The 22,171-nt window shown below is 37.3% G+C and overlaps 1 protein-coding gene across 1 annotated transcript in view; it reads left to right on the top strand.

The window, feature by feature from the left end:
• The first annotated feature begins 3,703 nt into the window (after positions 1–3,703).
• The window catches only part of LOC129704532 (contactin-4-like), a 796,241-nt gene continuing 777,773 nt past the window's right edge, over positions 3,704–22,171 (top strand). Inside the window, exon 1 of the mRNA XM_055647705.1 lies at positions 3,704–4,194. The gene's annotated coding sequence lies outside the window, so the exon portion shown is untranslated. The remainder of the gene's footprint in view (positions 4,195–22,171) is intronic.

The following is a 22,171-nucleotide window of genomic DNA, read 5'->3' as shown; positions in this document are numbered from 1 at the left end:
TGCTCGTGTGTGGGGATCGCTGGTCGGTGTGGACTCGGTGGACTGAAGAGCCTGTTTCTGCAATGTATCTCTAAAACTAAAACTAGAACTTATCCTAAATTAAGTTAATCTCCTTTTCACTTTGTAAATGATTGTACCCTTTGCTGGCTTTTGTAGAGGCTCCAAAAATGAAGGACTTCACTAGTTATGTTTTTAAAATATTCCATAAAAAATTGTTTTAATTCACGAATAAATTGTCAACGAGCATCATTGGTACATGGTTATTTTGGCATTTATTTGCAAGTTATTTTATATCTGACTATTAACTGGAAGGGGGATCAGAGTGGATGTCAAATTTGTATTTAATGTGTGTTTTTGTTATGTTATTATATGTATGACTGCAAGGCACGAAATTTTGTTCAGACCAGAAGGTCTGAATGACAATAAAGGACACTTTACTTTTTCACTTACTTTACAGATGCCTAAAATAGACACAGAATGCTGGAGTAACTCAGTGGGTCAGGAAGCATTTCGAGGGAAAAGGTGATGTTTCGGTTCTGGAGTCTGAAAAAGAGTTTCGACCCGATTCCTTTTCTCCAGAGATACAGCCTGACTCGCCAAGTTACTCCAGCAGTCACCTATACCTTTTCTCCAGAGATGCTGCCTGACTTGCTGAGTTACTCCAGCATTTTGTGTCTAACTTCAGTGTAAACCAGCACCTGCAGTTCTTTCTTACACACAGGGTTAAGATTCTGTTTGAATATAGCGGAATAAGTCCGTAATCCACCACGTTCAAACAGTTCCAAGCTAACACTGAAATTATCAAGGTGGGTTTTTAAAGTAACATTTTTAAGTTAAAATCAGGGGTCTTCTAAAGTGCTGCTTGGTTCATGCCAGATTGTATTTGTGAGAATATGTGATAGGCTCTGAATAAAATTGTAGACTGGAGATGTTTCTCAGATATAGCACTATCAGGTGTACAATTTATGACCTGATGGCCCAACATGACCAAAGTGTAAATTTTGCCCCATTCATTGCAGATAGTATTGTATCCTTGGACGTCATGACCAGTTTAGCATTGCTGTCCTTATTAAATGTTATTACATGTTAAGCCATTATCTTAGCTCCCTGCCACTGGTCAGACCTAAGTAGCTGTGCTGAAGATGAGTAAATGTCATTTCCACCTGCTTGAAAAAAGGCTACAATATTATTGTTTTAAAACCACTGCTTTTGTAGAAAAGTTTAATGATTTGATTTTCATCAGTTTGGCCAAATATAATTCAAAGACTTTGCCTTGATTCTAGCTGTTCAAAATTCCATTCTGGTCCGCCTGTAAAGTTTATGGAGTTAGACTCAAAGTGGGTACTGGGAAACACTTTAACAAAAATCCTTGTTGCATACTGCAGTTCAATAAACATTGGGAAGAATGCACTTGATGTGAATGTGGCACAAGAAAATGATTTCAACTACAGCCAGTAGAGGGCTCAGGTTCTTAGAAAGAGAAGATTCTTGGAAGAGTTTGTTTGAAATGATTTGAAAAGACGAAACAGAAATCAACAGATTATATTATAATCGTAATTAATGATGACTCGTTAATTACAAATAATGAAGAAAATAAGTTAATATTGCAAAATATGTGGTGGGTGTTCCACTGAATTTGTGATTTAAAAAAAATATATTTTAAATCTGTTGTCTGACCTGCAGGTCAATATATATGCCATGCTTTCATGTGAATTTTTTTTTCTGCATTGACATGTATAATAAAAACTTATTGTAGATATACACGTGAACTGCTGTGCCATAATATCATTGTGTTAATCCATCCTCTTCAGTAGATGTGAGAGCATCAATCCATGAATCATTCAAATTTTACTGACCAAGTTTTGAATTTAAAAATATGCATGAAAAATAGACCATAATAGTCCTTGGTAGCACAGCCATCAGTTATGTCATTCAGTGGGTTTTATTGTTAATTATTATTCTGTGTTAATATAGGAAACCTCTCAATTTACAATCAATTTATTTATTCTTCCAGAAAATGCCTGGATCTAGTTAGGACAATAAATCATGCAACTTCCACATCATTAGAAATGCATTTCCCAAGTAACGTTATGAATAAACATTTATTTATTTTTAGTTTAGTTTAGAGATACAGTGTAGAAATGCCACCGGGCCCGCGCCGATCAACGGTCCCCGCACATTAACACCATCCTACACACACTAGGGACAATTTTTACATTTACCAAGTCAAGTAACCTACAACCCTGTATGTCTTTGGAGTGTTGGAGGAAACCGAAGATCACGGAGAAACCCACGCAGGTCACGGGGAGAACGTATAAACTCCGTTCAGGCAGCACCTGATGGAACCCGGGTCTCCGGCGCTGCATTCGCTTTGTCAGCAACTCTATCGCTGTGCCACCGTTTCTAACACTTGCAGCAGACTTGCAGTATTTTTCTTAAAAAGTTGACAGAAATCAGAATTGTTCCCTCAAATATTTGTTTTGAGAAGTGCATTGTCATGTTGAATTTTGAATGTTGAAATGCTGACATAAAGAAAAGGGGCAGGAGAGAGGGATGTATCGTGGGTAACTTATGAAATGGCCTTTATGAGGCACGTTTATTAAATGTAGCAATGATTCTTTTCCATTTTCACGAGATGCACTGACATCTTTTGAACTTTGTTCTTATGGCTGTTGACAGCAGCTTGTTATTCCAGTGGTGTATGTTAATCATGACGAGAAAAATGTTTTCATGTTGTTGAAAAACGAATAAAACTGCATCATCCCTTTATAACGCTGTCGATGTCTTGGGACAGTAATGTTTAAGAAGATTTTAGAAAGTGCAGTATCCTGTTCATGGTTTAGTGTTTCTTCATATAGTTATGGTATCATACGAAACCAAAGGTTAACATTTTGGATCAAATGCAACTGAATAGAAAATACAATTGAGAAACATAATTGCAAATCACGTGGTGAGCCATTGGCAGGCACATATAATCAAAATCTATTGTATTAAAAAAAGACCTAAATGTGCACAAATTTGCTGCAGTAGCTTAGAGATTTGACAGAGGGAGCTGCCTTTTTTTTAAATATTGACACATAACCTGTTGGTTAAAGGCTCTGTCAGTGTTTGCCTTCAAATTCTTCTTCCTCGGATGCTTTGGTACATTAGTTATCAGAAAATGAGATGAGTGCACTTTGTCAACATCATCTTTGCCCCAGCAGGAAATTGTTTTATTGCATTGAAAACCAGAGTAATAAAACTGCCAGTATAGTAAAATAAATTATGCTGTCATGTGTGCCAATAACAATGCTGGTTTGGAGCAGGAGTGCAGTGCAAACCTATTTAATGTATTGCACCAAATAACATCTTCAAACTTTTGAATGTTTAGTGACATTTAATTAAGTGCATATTCACATGAATAGTGTGTTTTGCAATACAAGCGTGGTGAGTTGGCTAAATGTCACTATTACAAGGTGTTGTATTTGATACCAAAATAAATATTAAAAACACAGCAGAGAATAACATTAAAAAAAATAATATTATAATGTGTTAAACACTGCTAATATTAAAGTGGGATTGACAGAACATAATTCTGTCATTTTGTTGGAAGGTTTTAATGCCTTTTATTACAACTGGTTATCTGTTTTCTCATGACTTTGGTGTGATATTTTCATATGATATGAAATATTTAAATTAAATTAATAAAATAGCTATTTAAATATTTATGCATGAACATGTGGAATGCATAATAGGAAGATATACTGTTAGTGAGATTGATGTTTGTGTCAAAATAAAGCAGGCTTGTGCTTTAACATAATGCTTCTGACAATGACAAACTACAAGGAGCTATTAGGATTTTCTAATCTTAATCTCTGTTAGGGTATCCAGTTAAGAACAGCTGAAGATCTTGCTGTGTGTTCATGTGATTCCTGTGCTAATTGTGTAGGTGCTTCGGGAAATGCGTTTGAGAAGCACTGTACTTCCTGATTAGTGCCAGTGAACAGACACACAGCGTACAGTGTATAGCAGTTAAGTGTCTGGTCCCAGCTGAGAAAATGGTTCCATTATCTCCCAGCTGTATAGACAAATCATAAGGGCCTGTTATGCGTGGGTGATCAGTGCAGTGGAGGCAGTGACTTGCTATGAGGCTGAACCTCTGTTTGTTGTAACAGCAAGTGGAGAGGAAACTGATCATTTTCACCATTTAGTTTGGTAAGTACACAGGAACATTTTTTGTACTAGTGCAGCTTTGTAATATTTTAACCTGCTTATGCTACTCTAGTTTGATCATTAAGATGCTGCTTGAGAGTATGAGGGAATCAGATAAGTGTTTGATGTCTGCTTTAAGCAAATGATTATGTTTTTGTGAACTCCAATAACTGTAAATACAAGCTGATATTACTATAAATGTTTTTTTTATAAATAATATTTCTTGTGCACATGTTTGCCAAGGATTCATTTTTCCTCGGTGTTAAGTGACAGATTTTTTGTTGAAAGATATTGTAGATTTCAAGACAAGAGTGAAGGAGAAATATTCTTTCTGACATTCATAGTTATCACAGGCATGAATTGATCTAAGCAAGTGGGTAAAGGTATTCGGAACTGCTCTTTATTTCATGAGTTGTCTGTATGGTGCTGTTCTGTATCTTCAATCATCCTAAAATCCAGATACCTTCAGCGGGATAGTTTTTAAAGGGAATGGGATCTCCCCAAATTGCAAATAAATAATCGGAGCATTTGATGTCAAGAATGTAGTAATGCTGCCAAGTGGCTCGGTAATGGATCTAAGACCTGAAACATGCATGCAGCGTGAAATCTGAGATAACTTGCATGCAAAATGTTAACAAAAGGTATGTATTTAATTATCATTAACAGTTCTATCACTCCTATCATACTGTAATAGTAATTGCATGGATGAATGATACTAAAACAGGATACAAGTACCGATAGGCAAGTTTTTTTTTTTTTGAAATATTAATGCAAGGTGCATTGTAATGCAAGTGCAGATTCAAAGCAGAATTGATTGTCTACATTTGAAGGGACAGACTTTGGGGCAGAAGCTTGCGAAAGCTGTTCAGGAATATTTAAAACGTAAGATAGACTGTCTTGTTTAAATGCAAATACTTACAAAGAGACTAAGGATTCAATATCTGCAACGAGGACAACATTTTCTTAAAGAAGGCCAGTTCATTTATGTTTCTGGTTTATGGGAGACATTATTTTTATGTACATTAATGATTATCATGGTTTAAATTAATAAAAAATAAAAGTAGATTAAAAAAAAAACCCAGTTGATAATGGAGATAATAAAATCATTTGCTGCTCATTTCCAACCTTGTGGTTTAGATCATTTACTGATCCTGACCCCCTGCTAATAGCATCAGCAACTTCCTGCACTATGTTTTACTGTGTCTAACACTGGCGCCATAAATCTGAGATTGCTCCATTAGATGGGTGGTTGGATATCTTGCACATTACTTGTCATCTGTTTTTATTTTCTATCGGAGTGTGTATGTGTTGTGAAGATAGTTATCTGTTGATTTGTCAACTTGAAAGATTTGTCCACCGGATAGTGTCAAAGTTATTTTAAAAAGACAGTTTCAACCAGTTTCATTAGCCACAAAGCCACATAAGAAAAAAGGACAAACAGTTGAAAGGTGTGGTGAAAACATAGCAATACCGTGTATGATAACATGCCTTAGTGTTGAAATTAGAGATGTGATTACTTTGGCTCAGATTTGTAATAAGAATGGTGGTGGCCCTAATACCATCTGTGATATTAAGGGGAGCATCATACAGCAACTTCTGTCATTCACAGAGGTGCAGCTAAGCTGATGTTTAGATTGTCCTGTTCTCTCAAGCTGATCTAAACTTGGAGCGAAGTGACGTTGAAATAGTTTATGGGCAGAATGTTACAGTGCATGACTTTGCCTTTACATCAGAATGAAATTGGGGTGTCGATTCAATGTCAGGATTTTTTTATAAAGTCTAACTTGCGGGTAAGAACCTCTCTGGCACTGAAATTCAATTGTTCATCATTTCCTCCAAATTGAATTAGATAATTTAAAGAAATGTTATTACTCACATTATCTTTTGAGCCTTTCTATGAATAATATCTCCCATTTTTATTTTTCTTCCACATAAAAGAAAACACAAGTATCTATTGATTTATTTTTTAATTGCAGCATAGATTCTGAAGGTATAATCTTTCCACTAACTGGATAGCACACGATAAAGCTTTTCAATGTACCTCATTTCACGTGACAATAAAATACTTGTCACTGTTCGTTTTTAGCCAACTTAGACTTTGGCAATCTCACATTTGATCCTGATCCAATTAACTTTCAGTTTCCAATAGAGATGTCATTTATGTCATTTTTGTGTCATTTATGTATTCTATATGTCACAGACAGTCTTTATTTCCATTTATGTCCAACTCTGGCCAAGCATTTTTCAGGAGTGTTCGGAAATCTGGCAACTAAAGCACGCAAGAAGTGCAATTGGGCTCTGGGACTTCCTTGTGGCCACCAGGACAAGTAAATTCAGTTATTATGTTTTTCACTCTCCCCTCACTTACCGGTTGTGCTTTGGTCTCCCCACAGTAATCTTCCACCACCTCACACTGAGCCACAGAGATATCCACAACTCTCTGTTGGCTTTTTTAACTTTATCTTCCTCTTTATCTTCCTCTTACCTCTCCTCTCTTTATGACCTTTCTGTTACTTCCTTGCCTTGCAACCATCCTCTGAAACTGCTCCTCCCTTCTGCATCAACCCTTTCATTCTCCACTTATCCTTTTCAATCTTTGAGCTCACCAGATCCCTGTAACCCCTCATCCCAAGTATCTGATTGGACTCTTCCTTTTCTCTACTCCCCAATGATTGCACGGAACCAAAGGCCAGCCACCCACCCAACAGCCAATCACACTCTCACAGTGGCTGTCAAATAATTAAAGATAACGTCCATTAAGTTCTGCAGCTAAATTTGCCAGGACCTAACTTGATATTTGAACCTGTCTGCCCTTTTAGGATTGTGATTCTTCCCCTGCATCGGTGTCCCCTCCCCCCCCCCCCTTCCCCCAACTTCCCCCAAGCCCCATTCCCCTGTCTACATCTCAGTTATGTTGGTTCCTGGATGACTGAAAATTCTTCACTCCGATAGCTGGAAGAGACGCAATGGTGTTTGCCCTGTTCACATAATTTCCACACCCTCTGGAGAGGTTAAGCATACTGCAGTGCATTGTGATTCATCTCGGGTTGCTGTGCAGAAGCTGATTAATGTCTGTGGCGGCTGTAATCGTGATGTGTGGTATGACTGTTCCCTTGCTGCTGACTGCAAAATTCAGTCTATTGTGTCATTCACTACATTTCGTGACACCGTTATTATTTTTTGAATTTAGCGTATAAAGCTGTTAATATATTTATTTCTTGATATATACGTCTGGCAAATTTCTTCTTTTTCTTTTATTTTCCTCTTGGCTTTCATTACCTGAAAGTACTGCCTCCTGAGTATGGGAAATAATTTGGGTGTTCGGCAGCAAATGCTCATCCATCATGAGAAATGAAGAGGAGAGATGGGATTTCCAGCACGTTATTTTCACCATCTAGACCTACATTGTTGCAGTAGTCATGGAAGTGGAAACTCTGCATGCTCTTTCTTTGAAAGTAACGTTGCCAAATTTGCCGTTGCAGTGGCCCTACCAATCGCCCGGCCCATGGCATTTAATCCAGAATATAGACACAAATAATACATCACTCATTCCACTTTCCCATGACTTTCAGTCTGAAGAAGGGTCTCGACTCGAAATGTCACCCATTCCTTCTCTCCAGAGATGCTGCCTGTCCCGCTGAGTTACATCTTCGGTTTAAACCAGCATCTGCAGTTCGTTCCTACACATGTAATCCAGAGCAGTTGAACTATTGAGCTGGAGGCACCTTGGCAAGCTATTGATGAGGGAAGCATTATTGAAGATTTAAGGCAGTGTTGCATAAATTTTTATTGTCTTGCTCAAGGCCTCAGCTGCAACTCGGTAGTTCCATTTTTACCTGGAAGCCTGTGAATTATGCGTTCAATTCCTTTCCCAGAGATGGGTGCAAAGTTAGATTTGTGTGTAGGGAGGAGCTGCAGATTCTGGTTTAAACCGAAGACAGACACAAAAAGCTGGAGTAACTTAGTGGGACAGGCAGCATCTCTGGAGAGAAGGAATGGATGACGTTTCGGGAAGAATGGTCTCGACCCAAAACTTCACCCATTCCTTCTCTCCAGAGATGCCGCCTGTCTCGTTGAGTTACTCCAGCTTTTTGTGTCTATCTTAAGTTAGGTTCATGCTCTCTGCACAATACCGAAGGAACAGACATGCCATCCTTCAAATCAGACTTTAAATTGAAGCTCTGTTCCTTTCCCAGCACTGTTCAAAGAAGAGCAGGTTCTCCCAGTGGGCTCAACAAGATCTAACCCACACCCATTGTCATCAGGTCAACAGATTATCAAGTTAGTAATTTTTAGCTGTTTGCAGGATTTGCAATATTCAAATTGAATTGCATGCCCTAACCATCACAACATTAAATGCTGTTCAGAACCATTTAATTGTAAAGATATTTATTGAAGTTTTGCAAGTCACGATGTGTTTTCTCATGCAAACTTAGTTTGCAGCGGAGACCTTGGAAAATGTTTTTGAAATAGATAAACTGTCTCAGAAAATTTATGATGACTTCATAAATACTTTAAACATGGCTCAAATAAAAAATATCTGTTTTGGAATTTGTAAACATCTTGTTTTGAATGAAAGATCCTAAAACAGGATATGTAATCTCAAACATGTAATTATCGTCATTTGAAGAAGACACCGATTTCTTGAATTATGATGCCCCTCCTCTCCCATATGTTAATACCTGTAGCTAGATACAATTTAATGGTTGAAGGATAACATTAAAATTACTTATTTTTAAATTACTGCATGGTGATTGTCTCAAAGAAAACAAGGGAATGAACCTAATTGTCCAGACAGGAATCTGAGAGAAGTAAAAGAAAGCTTTGAAATCAGTCAAATGGATTTATTTTGTTGTTTAAAAAGGAAATTAAATCTTTAAACAAGCCTAGTTTTGGTAGCAAAGTTAATATAATAGAACAACTTAATGCACATATAAAATACAACAAGCTCGTAATGATAAATCAAACTATATTAATAGATTTGGCGACAGTTTTGAATGCGGCACATCAGGGCCATGATTCTTCTTTAATGTCAGAGTATAATACACTTATTCATCTTAAACCAACTTGTGATGTCCAACACCCGGTATATGCAGGAATTCTAAAAGAAAGGGGAAACTTTGCAAACTGGTTTTAAACTTACAGTTTATTAATTTGAAAATAATACAACAATCTGGACAATCATTTAACAAGTATTGCATTTTTGTTAATGTTTCATAAAACAGTTGTCACAGAGTTGGCAGGTGACTAAATTTCCATTGCACAGATCCATGGATCGCACCCCAGTGATAGTAACTTATCAACTGATCTGTGTAATGAGTTTAACCAGTTCTCATGAGAGGAATAGATTGATAAAATGCACTGAATCTTTTGCCCAGAGTAGAGCAATTGGGAAGCAGAGGATGTAGGTTTAAGGAGAGAGGGGGAACCCGAGGGGTAACTTTATTTACACAGGGGGTGGTGTGTGTATGGAATGAGCTGCCGGAGGAGGTAGTTGAGGCAGATACTATCGCAATGATTAAGAAACATTTAGACAGGTACATGGATCGGATAGGTTTAGGGGGATATGGGGCAAAAGTAGGAAGGTGGGACTAGTGTAGATGGGGCATGTTGGATGGCGTGGGCAAGTTGAGGCAAAGGGCCTGTTTCCATGCTGTATGGCTCAATGACAAGGACTCATCAGTTCATTGATGGGGCATCCTCAAAGGGAAATGGCAACATTCTGATTATTGCAGCCTCTAAAGAATTGTCTTTCTTATTGAATGGCAGTGCACATGCCGCAAATAGTGAGATCTGAAAATGCACAGCCTGTGTTTGGTCCCAAATGACAGTGATGTTATAGAGGCTTCAAGAAAAGGGATGCATTCAAGTGTTAATAAACTAAGTGGAAATGTGTGTTTGCTTTAAGACTGTAAACCATCTGTTGTCATCCTCACTGGGCAAGAAAGAAGGAATAGAGAGAGGTAGTCATAGAGTGATACAGTGTGGAAACGGGAAAGACATGGACATATTTTCAATCAGAACAGGATAATCGTGCCTGTTTCTCAAGCAAAAATGACAACCCTAAGAGCATGCTGTGTGGCTGCTGGGGGCAGACTGTTGCAATACATCTCTATATGGACCTCTCACTCTGCAAGGCAAATTGTTTTTCTTTCACTCAAGTTTTATGTATATTACATAATCATTCCAACTTCTGTTGCCTTGGGTTTATTTTGCTTGAGTTTTTGTTAAAATGCAATAATTCCTGTGTTAATATTCCAGTTGAACTCCCCCACTGATCAGTGGCAGAAAGAGAGATCTCTAGCCTCTATGCAGATAAATTAAAAACTGAGACTACCTATGGCCAATACAGTGACAGTCATTTAATCGTGGGATGAGAAATTTATTACCCATATCTACTTTTTCTGCATATATCTGCAAATTTTATTATTTCTTTATAGCATTTTCTGATAGCTAAAGCGAAGCAGAGTGCTCTTATGAAATCAATGCTGATTATGGATCTATCCTTACAACTGGTTAATTATTAAGGGTGGTTAATGGACCAGTAGACAATTAAGTTGAATCAGATACGATACTTGAACTATATGTATGTTAAGTAGCTCATTCTCTATGAAAAACAGACTCTGCACTTGTAACACATGAACATGTATTCCTCCATTATATTTTATGCTGAAGCACAAAATTTGAGCCTATGAATCCCAAGAGACTGTATTATGTTTCTAAAATATTAATGCATTGGCTCTCTGCAAATGCACAGTTAGTGTCTGAAAATAAACAAAGGTGTTTTAACTATTATTACGTAATAGTTAGTGAACTTGGTGGTTTTCTCTTTGAGCTAGCAGTAGCAGAACCTACTTGTATGAATCTTTTTCTACATTTGATCAAAAGTTATTAAATCTTTCAAAGGGAACAAGATCTGATTTTTGACTTGTCACAACCACTGTTCCTTGTCCAAGAATCCACTGCCCATCATTGAACCCAATCCGCCTTTTGTGTGAGACAACCCATTTGCAACATCAATATCTTCTTTGACCTAAAATGAACTTTAAACCCAATGGATTTTGTGGTCGCATTGATGGTAAAGCTATTGGTGTTCAGTATCATTACGCCACAGAACTGACAGCAACTTTCATATTTTGAACTATTATTTTGCAGTATGTATACTGCTCAGAAGATATACTGTATGTACACTGTTTCCCTTGTGAGCCTCGTATGCACAAGGTATTTCTTTGCACCCTGGTGTATATGATAATGAACTCATCTGTAACCTATATCTGTCTGCCCTAATCCTGAAACTTATGTCAATGATTCAGCCCTCTCGAGTCTTTACTGTTTAGGCATTGATCTGCGCTGGAATCAGTTGAATGAAAATTAACTTCATTCATTTATGTACCAATGAAAATGTTTGGGTTATTGCATGAGATGGATGTCAGTTTTTTTACACAATAATTGGGAAAATACTGTCATGCCAACCTTCTCTCACCGCAAAACAATCCAATTTTATACATTTCGACCTCAAAATTGTTCATTTTGTGATATTTGATTTGTTTCCTTTATCATATGCAGAATATAATGGAGTTTTTATTTTTCATTTACTTTTTGTTTGTGCAGTCTGCAGGGAATTGTGTAATGCAATTTGTTGCTCATTCAGTTCCAAGTTCAGAATTTGTTCAGATACAGAACTAATCTGAAATCATTATTTCTATATGCCAGCACTCCTGGTGACAATTGTATTGGGAAAGGGCAAGATCACACCAGAGAGTTCTTCTGCCTCCTTTTTTGATGCCCATCATTTGATAAGAATGACTAAACATGTGAATATGCCAACAATGGATGTATGTAATAATCCCAGAGGTTTTATTGGGATTGGACAAGGTAACACAGGAACACAGGGGGGATTTGAACAATAAGTGAGAGAATGTAAACTCCGGTTATCTCTACATTGATTCCCAATGTCTGTCAAGGAGCACCAGGCTGGTTAATTAATGACACTTTATTCCATTTACTCAGAAGTGATTGAAAGGCATTGGCTCTTCCAAAAGCAGAATGAAGAAGGCTGGAAGACCTGTTGGGAGTCCACTGGATTAGATACTGTAACATGGAGTTATTAATTATTATCAGATATAATCATTATTAATTAATCATGAGTCATTATTAATACATACCAGTAATATCATACAGAGCTCTCATGAACAGTATCTGATCCACCGTTCCCCTGTGATACCAAACAGTATTTGAGGGTGAGTGAAAATACATGTGGAGATTAAACATAGTGTTTGGGATTGTTTATTTTGCAAAGTGCTGTCCAGCCATTTGACCACAGGGAATAATACAGGCAGCTGGCTCGGGTTTATATTGATGATGCAAGGTTAGAAATAACCATTTTGACCTGAAAAACTTTTTACTGGTGCATGTTGAAGAAATTAATAAATTATTTTCTGAAGAAGTTTAGCAGGACCTGTATCCAAAGGGTATTTGACTCATCGAGATAGGAATTTGACTTAATAGGAACTTTATTCTTTTATGATAAGTGAACTGTTATTTGTTCTCTTAATACTAAGCTTTGAGACGGGTGTCTTTCTTGACCACATTCCAAGTGCTTTTATCCTGAACATCCATTGATTGTGACAAGTCAAAAATCAGATCTTGTTCCATATTCTTTGAAAGATTTAATAACTTTTGATCAAATGCAGTGAAAGAGTCATACAAGTAGGTTCTGCTACTGCTAGCTAAAAAGGGAAAACCACCAAACTCACCAACTATTACGTTATAATAGTCAAAACACCTTTGTTTAATTTCAGACACTAATTGTGCATTTGCAGCGAGCCAATACAATGATATTTCAGAAACAAAATACAGTGTCGGGTTCATAGGCTGAAATTTTCTGCTTCAGTATAAAATATATTGGAGGAATACATGTTCATGTGTTACAAGTGCATAGTCTGTTTTTCATTGAGAATGAGTGCTTCACATGTAAATCATATTGATTTTTGTATCCAAACAGAAATCAGTTGTGCAACAAGAAATAATAATTTAATGAGAATAATTGGGTGGCAATAAAGCAAAAGCAGTGACAGTGGCTCATTTGGGATTAAAATGGTTGTTTTTTGGAAACTTAACGTCACACAAAGTGTGTCTGCCCATTCATTACATCACATTTTGCAAAAAGGTAATGGAAGTGTATGTTTCTCCCCTGTTTATGTGTGTGGTTGTGTGTAAATATATACATTGGATTGTGGATCACTGACCATAATTGAGAGAAAATATTGCTTGACTGTTAACCTTGCATGCATTTCTGGACTAATCAAGAGCAAGATTTAATGATAGCTTTTGCAATCTAACTAATTGTTCACTCTCAGACAATGAGAAATGGGCTCTGAGAACCACACTGCCTCATTGTTGGTACCAGTGGAACAGCACCTGTGCATGAGTCACTGTGCTGGGGAGAATAGGGTGTCAACTATTACTAAATGATGATGCCGATTTTTGGCATTTTCATCCCTACACTAATTGTCAAGCACTGCTGCTAAAGCAACAATTAAAGTTGAAGATTCTTTTGCATTGAAATATTGTTTCAAGGTGGTCTGATTGAGCAGAGAGGGGGACGGAGGCATAGAAAAGTACAGCATGGGAACAGGCCCTTCAGTCCACAATGACTGGAAAGATAAACTGATCTCATTGGGTTCTGGAATAAAAAGGTTTCATTTGATCCCGATGTGTTCCAACACCGGGATATTCAAGCCTATTTTACAATAATGTGAAACATTCATTGTGGAAGTTGCAGTTACAGCTTTGTTTTCTAGTTCTCAGATAAAACTGATTCTATTCCCATGGCATCCTTGTGATGGAATGGTAAACTCTAAGTTGAGGCAATTTGAAATGCGGATGAATTCCGATCCATGCCAGTGATATCCATTACTTGCAAAATGCTTAGGACTGGTTTTGTTCTGACTTATTTTAGTAGCTTTTACTTAATAAAGTGAACTTGATGGTTTATTCTCTGAGGAAGATTTGTGCTCATAAAGAAAAGAAATCAGTTCAACGGAATAAAATTTGTCCTCTCATTCGTACTAATGTTCTGATGAAAAGCTCTCATTTATTGTAATATTGAATAAATACAAGATATCACTCTCCACCATATTTCAACAGTGCAAGTTTCCCAGATTGTACAATTGTGACATTGCCTATGCTGATAATCACAGTAACCTTAATGCTATTTGCAAAACAGTCAGATTAATGCTGAATCATGCTTAAATATAAGTTCAGAACCAATGGCACATTTTAACAGCATTTAAATTCATTTAATCCACTCAATGTTGGACAAGAGATAGCAGTACTGATTAAGTACATATTACACAACTCATTACAATATTGATTAATATGTACTTAACCAGACTTTCATTGCACTCGTTCATGCACTGCAGCATGATATTTTGAAGGACTTTCTCTGTTGACAATAATTCAAGAAGATGATAAATTTCCATTGTGTGTCCTACTTTATTTTCCTTCTGATCTTAATAACATAGGAAAAGGATTAGACTTTTTGGCTCCTCCAGTTTATTTTACCATTTAATTAGATCATGGTGATGTGTATCTCACCTTCATCTGCCCTCAGGCCTTAAGCGTTTACATCTTCGCCTGACAAAGTGGATCAGCTTTAATTCCAAAATTATTTTAAGTTTAAAATTTTATAGACCAAGTGGGACCCGTTAGGTCCTGTCTCCTCAACGCGTGGTTACGAGGGGAGGGGCAGGCGGCCGTCACACACGCACTCACACACACACACACCACACCACACACCACACCACACACACACACCACACACTAAACACACACCACACACACATACACACACACACACACACACACTAACCACCCCAACCACCCCCATTGATATTAATATTATTCATTCACTCCTTTTACCCCATGCCCCGTCCTATCCACTCACGCATAGCCCCCAACTCGCAGGCGTGGCTAGAGAGGGAGGGGGATAGAAACATAGAAAATAGGTGCAGGAGTAGGCTATTCGGCCCTTCGAGCCTGCACTGCCATTCAATATGATCATGGCTGATCATCCAACTCGGTATCCTGTACCTGCCTTCTCTCCATACCCCCTGATCCCTTTAGCCACAAGGGCCACATCTAACTCCCTCTTAAATATAGCCAATGAACTGGCCTCTACTACATTCTGTGGCAGAGAATTCCACAGATTCACCACTCTCAGTGTGATTTTATTTTTTCTGGATACAGAGAGAGAGAGAGAGGGACACAGAGGCACCAATATAGGATACAGAGAGGGACACAGCGACACGCAGAGGGAGACGGAGGGACACAGAGGGAGGGGAGCTTGTTGCCTTTTTGGAGCTGGGGTTTCCGATTTGCAGCGTCTTTTGTGCGGGCGGTTAAGATATTGCTAACAAAAAACAATCTAAATGCTTGTCACTGTCACCTTCTCTTGTGAATCCCTATCTGACTTAACTGGAAAAATTCTTGCAACACCTCACAGAACTGCCTAAATATATCCACAGCATCTAACACAATGGATGCCAAATGGAGTTCAGTAAGGTACAGTCAGAAGGTACTAGATGAGCATTTAGGATGGCGTGTACCGAATGGGATCTAGCTAATTGAGAATGCTCAAATATTGAAATATGAACGTTAGAAAGATACAATGAGAATTTCAGCACTTCAGCTCTAACCATAGGTCAGAAAATTACCCAGTAAATAAAATATGAAGATACAGTATATATGGAAATACCACATGGTTGGTATTCTGCAGTGAGAAACTTGCCGCCTGCTTCCACAGTCACCTGAACTAATATCATTTTGTGTAACTTGGTGTCAGATTCTGTTTGGTAACACTCTTGTGCTGCACCTTGGGGAATGTTGACACACCGAATGTGCTGCATAAATACAACTTGTTTGTGGGAGGAGATGTCAAAGAATCATCGACAAATCACTCTTTTGTGCTGAGTCTGTGGTACATTTTGCTAAGAGTGCAATGGAGGTTGAGGGAGTCAATGTTTTAAAGTGACATCCCATCAACCAGGTGATTTGCCTCATATTTTCTAAAAGCAGTATTTGAGCCACATTCATATCGACAAGTAAATTTTCAAAAGTAACAAAATCGAATTGCTTGAGGAACTCAGCGGGTCAAGCAGCATCCATGGAGCCCGAGGGATGGCCAAAGTTTTGGTCCGAGATCGTGCGTCTTGATGCAGGGTCTTGACTACATTGTTGACTCACATCAGTCTGCATGGGTGCTGCCTGGCTCATTGCATTTCCATTTTAGTTTGTGCTTTGCTTCAAACTCCAACATCTGCAGTCTCTTGTGTCTCCATTTTCAACAGCAATTCTGGTGTATCTTGAAATGCATTGGGGGAATTGGGGAGCCATTCTTTGCAGAATACTCAGCCTTTGACTTTTTCTGATCAACGATTCCCTATCCCAGATATTGTTGGTGGGGTGTTTGATGCTGGTAATGCAATTGCAAGTCAGGGAGATGTGATTAGGTGTTATCTTATTGTAAATGCAAATTTTCTGCCAATTAAGTGACACAAATCCGATTGGTCAGTTTTTTGACCTGTCTCAATTATGTTATAATTCTACTGCATTCAGGCACCAATTGTCTAACTACCTGAGGAGAAATGGGAAGAAAAGGTTTGATTTTAAAAATTGCCAGGGATTGGGTTTGCTTTCTGTTTAAGTGCAAATTTTATGTGCCCAAATAGCCTCCTCCTATGTCAACAGGAATTAAGATGTGAAACTAAATTTTATGCAATTATTAGAAAACCTCTTAATCTCATGACACGAATGCTGGTGGGTGATTTCTGCAAAGAAGACGCTATCAAAAGCATATTTTGAGGGGAAAAAAAATCAAACATTTTGTATTTGTATTATTTAATAGTGCTGTTGCAACATTTCAGAATCAAAAGTGATTAGTTGACAGTTGCTTAATAACACCCATTTTCCACTCTGGGAGATCATAGCAATATTATGTTAGTTATACACAGAGCAAGTATCATAGATTTTTCATATAATCTATTCATGACCCTTCTGTTGCTGAAATACATAAATTCAGTCAGTTTGCTCTTTGACGTTAAAAACAATTGCCATGCTTTTTGATCTACCAACACTTCTGAACTAATCTACTTAGCTGTAAACTAAGAAAACATCCATTCTGGAGTAAATTATTAAAAAGCTTACAATAATATGTAAACAATTTGTAAGCTATCTGGTATTACTGTTATGTCATTGCAATATTTATAAAGTTTTAGCTAACAAATTCACATTTTTCCTTGGACACTGCAAACTATATAGCAACATATTGTCCTTCACTGCAATCACTTTCATTCTCATAATTTATCTTTGACTTTGTGACAATAGAATGTGATGTGATGATAAAAATGTGGCTCTAACCATTTGCTGAATAATTGTTAAATGGTGGTTCATGTGCCCAGTGCTCGCAATGAATTTTACTTAATATATATTTTATCTACAGATTGCTAATGATTTTCTCTCTGAAACTCAGTCTAGAATTTCAAACAATTGGCCTCAATGAGATCAGTGATGTTCACAGTCACTAATCTATGCCACTACATCTAGTGAAAATTAGCAGTAAAAAAAAACACTGGTCGTTTTTGACTGATCATGTTTCATTCTGTTTGCTGGTAGTCAAAGAGAAAAGGATGAGAGTGATGTTTTCACAAATAATAGAAAAGATGGCTGTTATATTCTGGATTTTTTTTGCTCACACAGTATTTACAATGTGAACTAATATGAACAATATGCTGTGGATTTGTTTTTATGGTCTCCTCTAACACTTTGTTCTGTTCAAAGACTTGAATTGCACCAATTACTTGGACTTCCGGGCATGAGACTATTTACTCTGCACTTGCGTCTCTTTATTTGCAAACGGGAATGTACTTCTGGTTGACGTACTCTTGCATTGTGCATCCATAACATTTCATTTGGGTCACTTTTCCCCATTGAAATTCAGATCCCTTGACAATTGCTGCACAAAATCAGAACTTATTTAATTGAGAGGGATTTGTAGCTGAAATAGTTGCAACTACGTGTTGTGAGTGGATATAAACATCCTCTATTCTTAAGGTTACTCATATGAGCATGTCTGAATAAATTGTTGCTTTGAATAACTGAGGTGATATTTTTAAATATACAATGCCCAAGATATATTTGTTTTTATGTAGTGCAGAATATAAGTTCACTGAGCTCGGTGATTTAATCAAGAAATTGAGCATTAGCTGTATTTTCTTGTGGGAAAAAAAAAACGCTGCAGCTTATTTCAGTTAAATATTGGGAATAGTGAATTGAATTGTCTCCAGATCGTGTCACAATTTTTTATTTTGCCTGTGACAGGCTCTATGTCCACTACTACTTCTGTCTCCGTAGCATTATCTGTCTCCATCCCAAGGCCACTCCTACTGATATTGCTTCCTATGGGCACAGCTACTTCACTTTGCTTTATTGGATAGCCTTAATAATCATCATATTAAAAGAATCCCATTTGCTACCTGTGGCCAGCTACCCACTGTTAACTACATACGAACGGACCTTTGCCTCATCCTTATCCAAACACAAGACGGGCTCAAAATTCCTTTCTTTATATACAAATCATCTCCCCAATTCGGGAACCTTGTTCTCCAGAACCACATTATCCACACTTTCTCCCCACCTCCACATCAACACCCCCCAGCCTTAAACATTATGTTCTGACCTTACAGTGAATCCCCAAATCATTTCCTTTGCGATCTGATCCCCACATCCAGAAACGAAGGTTGGGCCATTAGCTATTACTGCTCTGTGTTGGAGTTCTATCCCTGAACAAATCCCCCAAGTCCACTGCTGAGAAGGTTCTTCTTCAAACTGGCTCATTGACAAATTGTTTGGTCATCACCCTAAAAATCTAATTCTTTAGCTGGGAACGGGTTTTATTTCCTGACACTTTTGTAGCTGATTCAAAATGGATGGACTTGGATAGTTTTCTACGTCAAATGCACTATCTAAAGCCAAGCTGTTGGTTTTCAGTTCATTTCTGGCTGCACTTGTAAATGTGTCAATAATACAACCTGCTTCCAAACTCTCATTTCTGCTCAATGATATACATCAGCAATGCCAACATTTTTTATGGATTCCCTTCGTGCAATGCAATATTCCAGAATGTCTGCTCTTATTTTTCTCAGTTTAACTTCCCGATTGATTTATGTTCTGAAAAGCATATTGAAAAATTGAACATATGTTGCATGTCATTTAAAATGGGTGATGCATTTGATATATATAATCCACATTTGATACAAAGCAACCAAGTTAAATATTTTCAAAGAAACATGAAGATGAGGAGAGAGAGTGATGGACCTATTATTGTGCCAAATAAGATTGAAAGGCTTTTACCTGGATTTGGTTATTAAAAATTCCTCCTGAACGAATTTTATATTAGAAATACTTTAAAAGGTGTTGCTAAGCAGCCTGTCTACATGCTGTTCGATTCTACATATTAAGGTATTGATGCGACTGCAGACTTGTGATACAACAGGAGTGCCAAATCTTTTGAAATCCTGGTGGGTGTTACAGTCTTCTCTGAGGTAATTGACTTCTGCAAAACCATTCATAAAGGTTTTTGTTGATTGGTCCACATTATCGAGTTTGCAACATATGTCCTAAGCTAAATTCTTGGGTGCCTCATTTCTAATATGGAGAATTAATTTCATTTTTCTGGAAAGCAGAGTTGAATCTGTCCCTGCAAGGATAGTGGCCAAAAATATGACGCAGGTAAAGAGTTTTACTTAATGATTGAAATGACATTGAGACACTTTTTAATAATACTATTTATTTAAATTGTCCCTGTAAAATTGTGCTGAAGCAGGACTAGAATCTACATTTTTGCATTGTTTATTTTAAATTTAAATCTCAACATATTTGCTTTTAAGGATTGTAATTTCAATCAAGTAATTTTACATTGTAATGCTGAAAAAGAAATATGAACAGTGGGGCTTTTAATACTTTGTGGCTTTTATTTCTTATGTTCTGGTCACATCAGCACAATGTCTCCTTTTACGTGCAATATCTAACAGTTTAAAAACAAAATTATTCTTAGCAACAGTTAATAAGGTGGCAAGTCTCGAGTGATTAAGGATTATACACTTGCATTCTGAGGTATAGACTATAATTTCTCAAATCTGTTTAATTTTTCCAATATAACATTTGAACATATTTTCACAAAGAAGAGGAGCCTGTTTCTTTTTTCTTAACTTATTGGCATTTTAGTTTTAGTTTTCATTTGTTTTTACATTTTTGGATTGAAAGATTCAAAGTTCCTTCTATCTGGCAGATTTTTAGTCCTGCTAAAGTTTGAGCATTGGTACAATGTACAGAGAGCTGCTAATATCCACTTTATACCTATTGGATAGTGAGAGATAGGTGCAGAATTAACACTGTCAGTCAGGTTGTTCTTTCTCCTACAGCTCAGAAGGTCCTATTGTATCTATGCCAGTTCCTATTGTATGCATGCTCTTGCAAATGTCAGTATGTGTGGGACTGATGTGGGCAGGTATTGTGCATGTAATTAGGTGAGGACAGCCTTAGTGATTTATTTCAATCCTCTAGGTAAAGTGCGAATTGAAATTGACACTGATGCTAATGGTGGTTGAATGCAGTTTGGACGAACTGTTTGGAGAGGACAGAGATGCAGAATCAACTGAGAAATTAACTCTTCAATAATTTAAAGTTTATGAATGATTCTTTTTGGAAATTTTCCTGGAAGCATTAATTGAAGTCGAACCGTGAGGAAATGTACCAGATGATTTTAATCCTGATCTGTGTGTGTGTCCAGCATCGATATCGTATCTGGAAATAGAGACCTATTGAGCATAACTCTCCAAAAATATATGCACCAAGTCAGATTCTCCAATAAGGCGAAATTGTTAACTGGCTCTTGATGCTCCACCCACTTGTAAAGTATTGAGAATGTACAGGAGAATGTTGTCACTTATATATAACACTGTGAAAATTATCATCTGTTTTTGCACTGCTGACGAACTTCTGACATGGCAATATTTTCTGATTAAGTTATGCTGTCAATACTGTTTGACTTGAAATAATTAGAACAGTAAAATAGACAAATAAGCTTTGTATCAACAAGCTAAATAAAACCTTTGTGGCGTTTTAACTCCACTACCACAGACACTTCCCCCTGGATTGTCCTGGCTTTTAAGTGCTCATGAGTAAAAAATATTGATAAACTATTAATATCCAATGTGCAGTGAGGCTAAAGCATATGATTTTGTAATTAGAAATCCATTTAAACACTTCTCTCTGTCTTTGGAAACTAATATTGATTCAAAGAGTTCGAACAAGAAGTCGGCTAATAATGGTATTCTGTTTTCTTATTGCATGGTTAAACAAGGTATAATCTTTACTAAAAGTAATATTGTCATTTAGCAGCATAGAGCCGTTGTATAGTACTGTACCATAAACTTCAATAGCATTGATGAAAATCATTGGGCAACAAAATGTGAGGATGTTGTGCCTCCTTTACGCAAGTCAAAACACTATTGGCCTCTTTGCGCTGCCCGGTCATTCAATAAAATCCATGTGTCTCATCCACTTGCCCAATCATGACATGCATTGATTCCTTCAGAGTTCAAATATATATATATATACCAAAGGACATAGTGACCATAACATGGTCAGGTTTAATCTACAATTGGAGAGGGAGAAGGGGAGATCGGAGGTGTCAGTGTTACAGTTGAATAAGTTGACTGGAAAGATACACTAGCAGGGATGACAGTGGCACAAAAATGGCAGGTATTTCTCAGAATAATACAGAAGATGCAGGATCAGTTCAATCCTAGGAGTAAGAAAGATTCCAAGGGGAGTAAGGGGCGACCGTGGCTGACAAGGGACGTCAGGGACAGTATAAAAATTAATGCGAAGAAATATAATGTAGCGAAGATGAACGGGA

Source organism: Leucoraja erinacea, chromosome 16, assembly GCF_028641065.1.
Source record: "Leucoraja erinacea ecotype New England chromosome 16, Leri_hhj_1, whole genome shotgun sequence".
Lineage (NCBI taxonomy): Eukaryota > Metazoa > Chordata > Chondrichthyes > Rajiformes > Rajidae > Leucoraja > Leucoraja erinaceus.
This window is presented reverse-complemented; position numbering and strand designations above follow the sequence as displayed.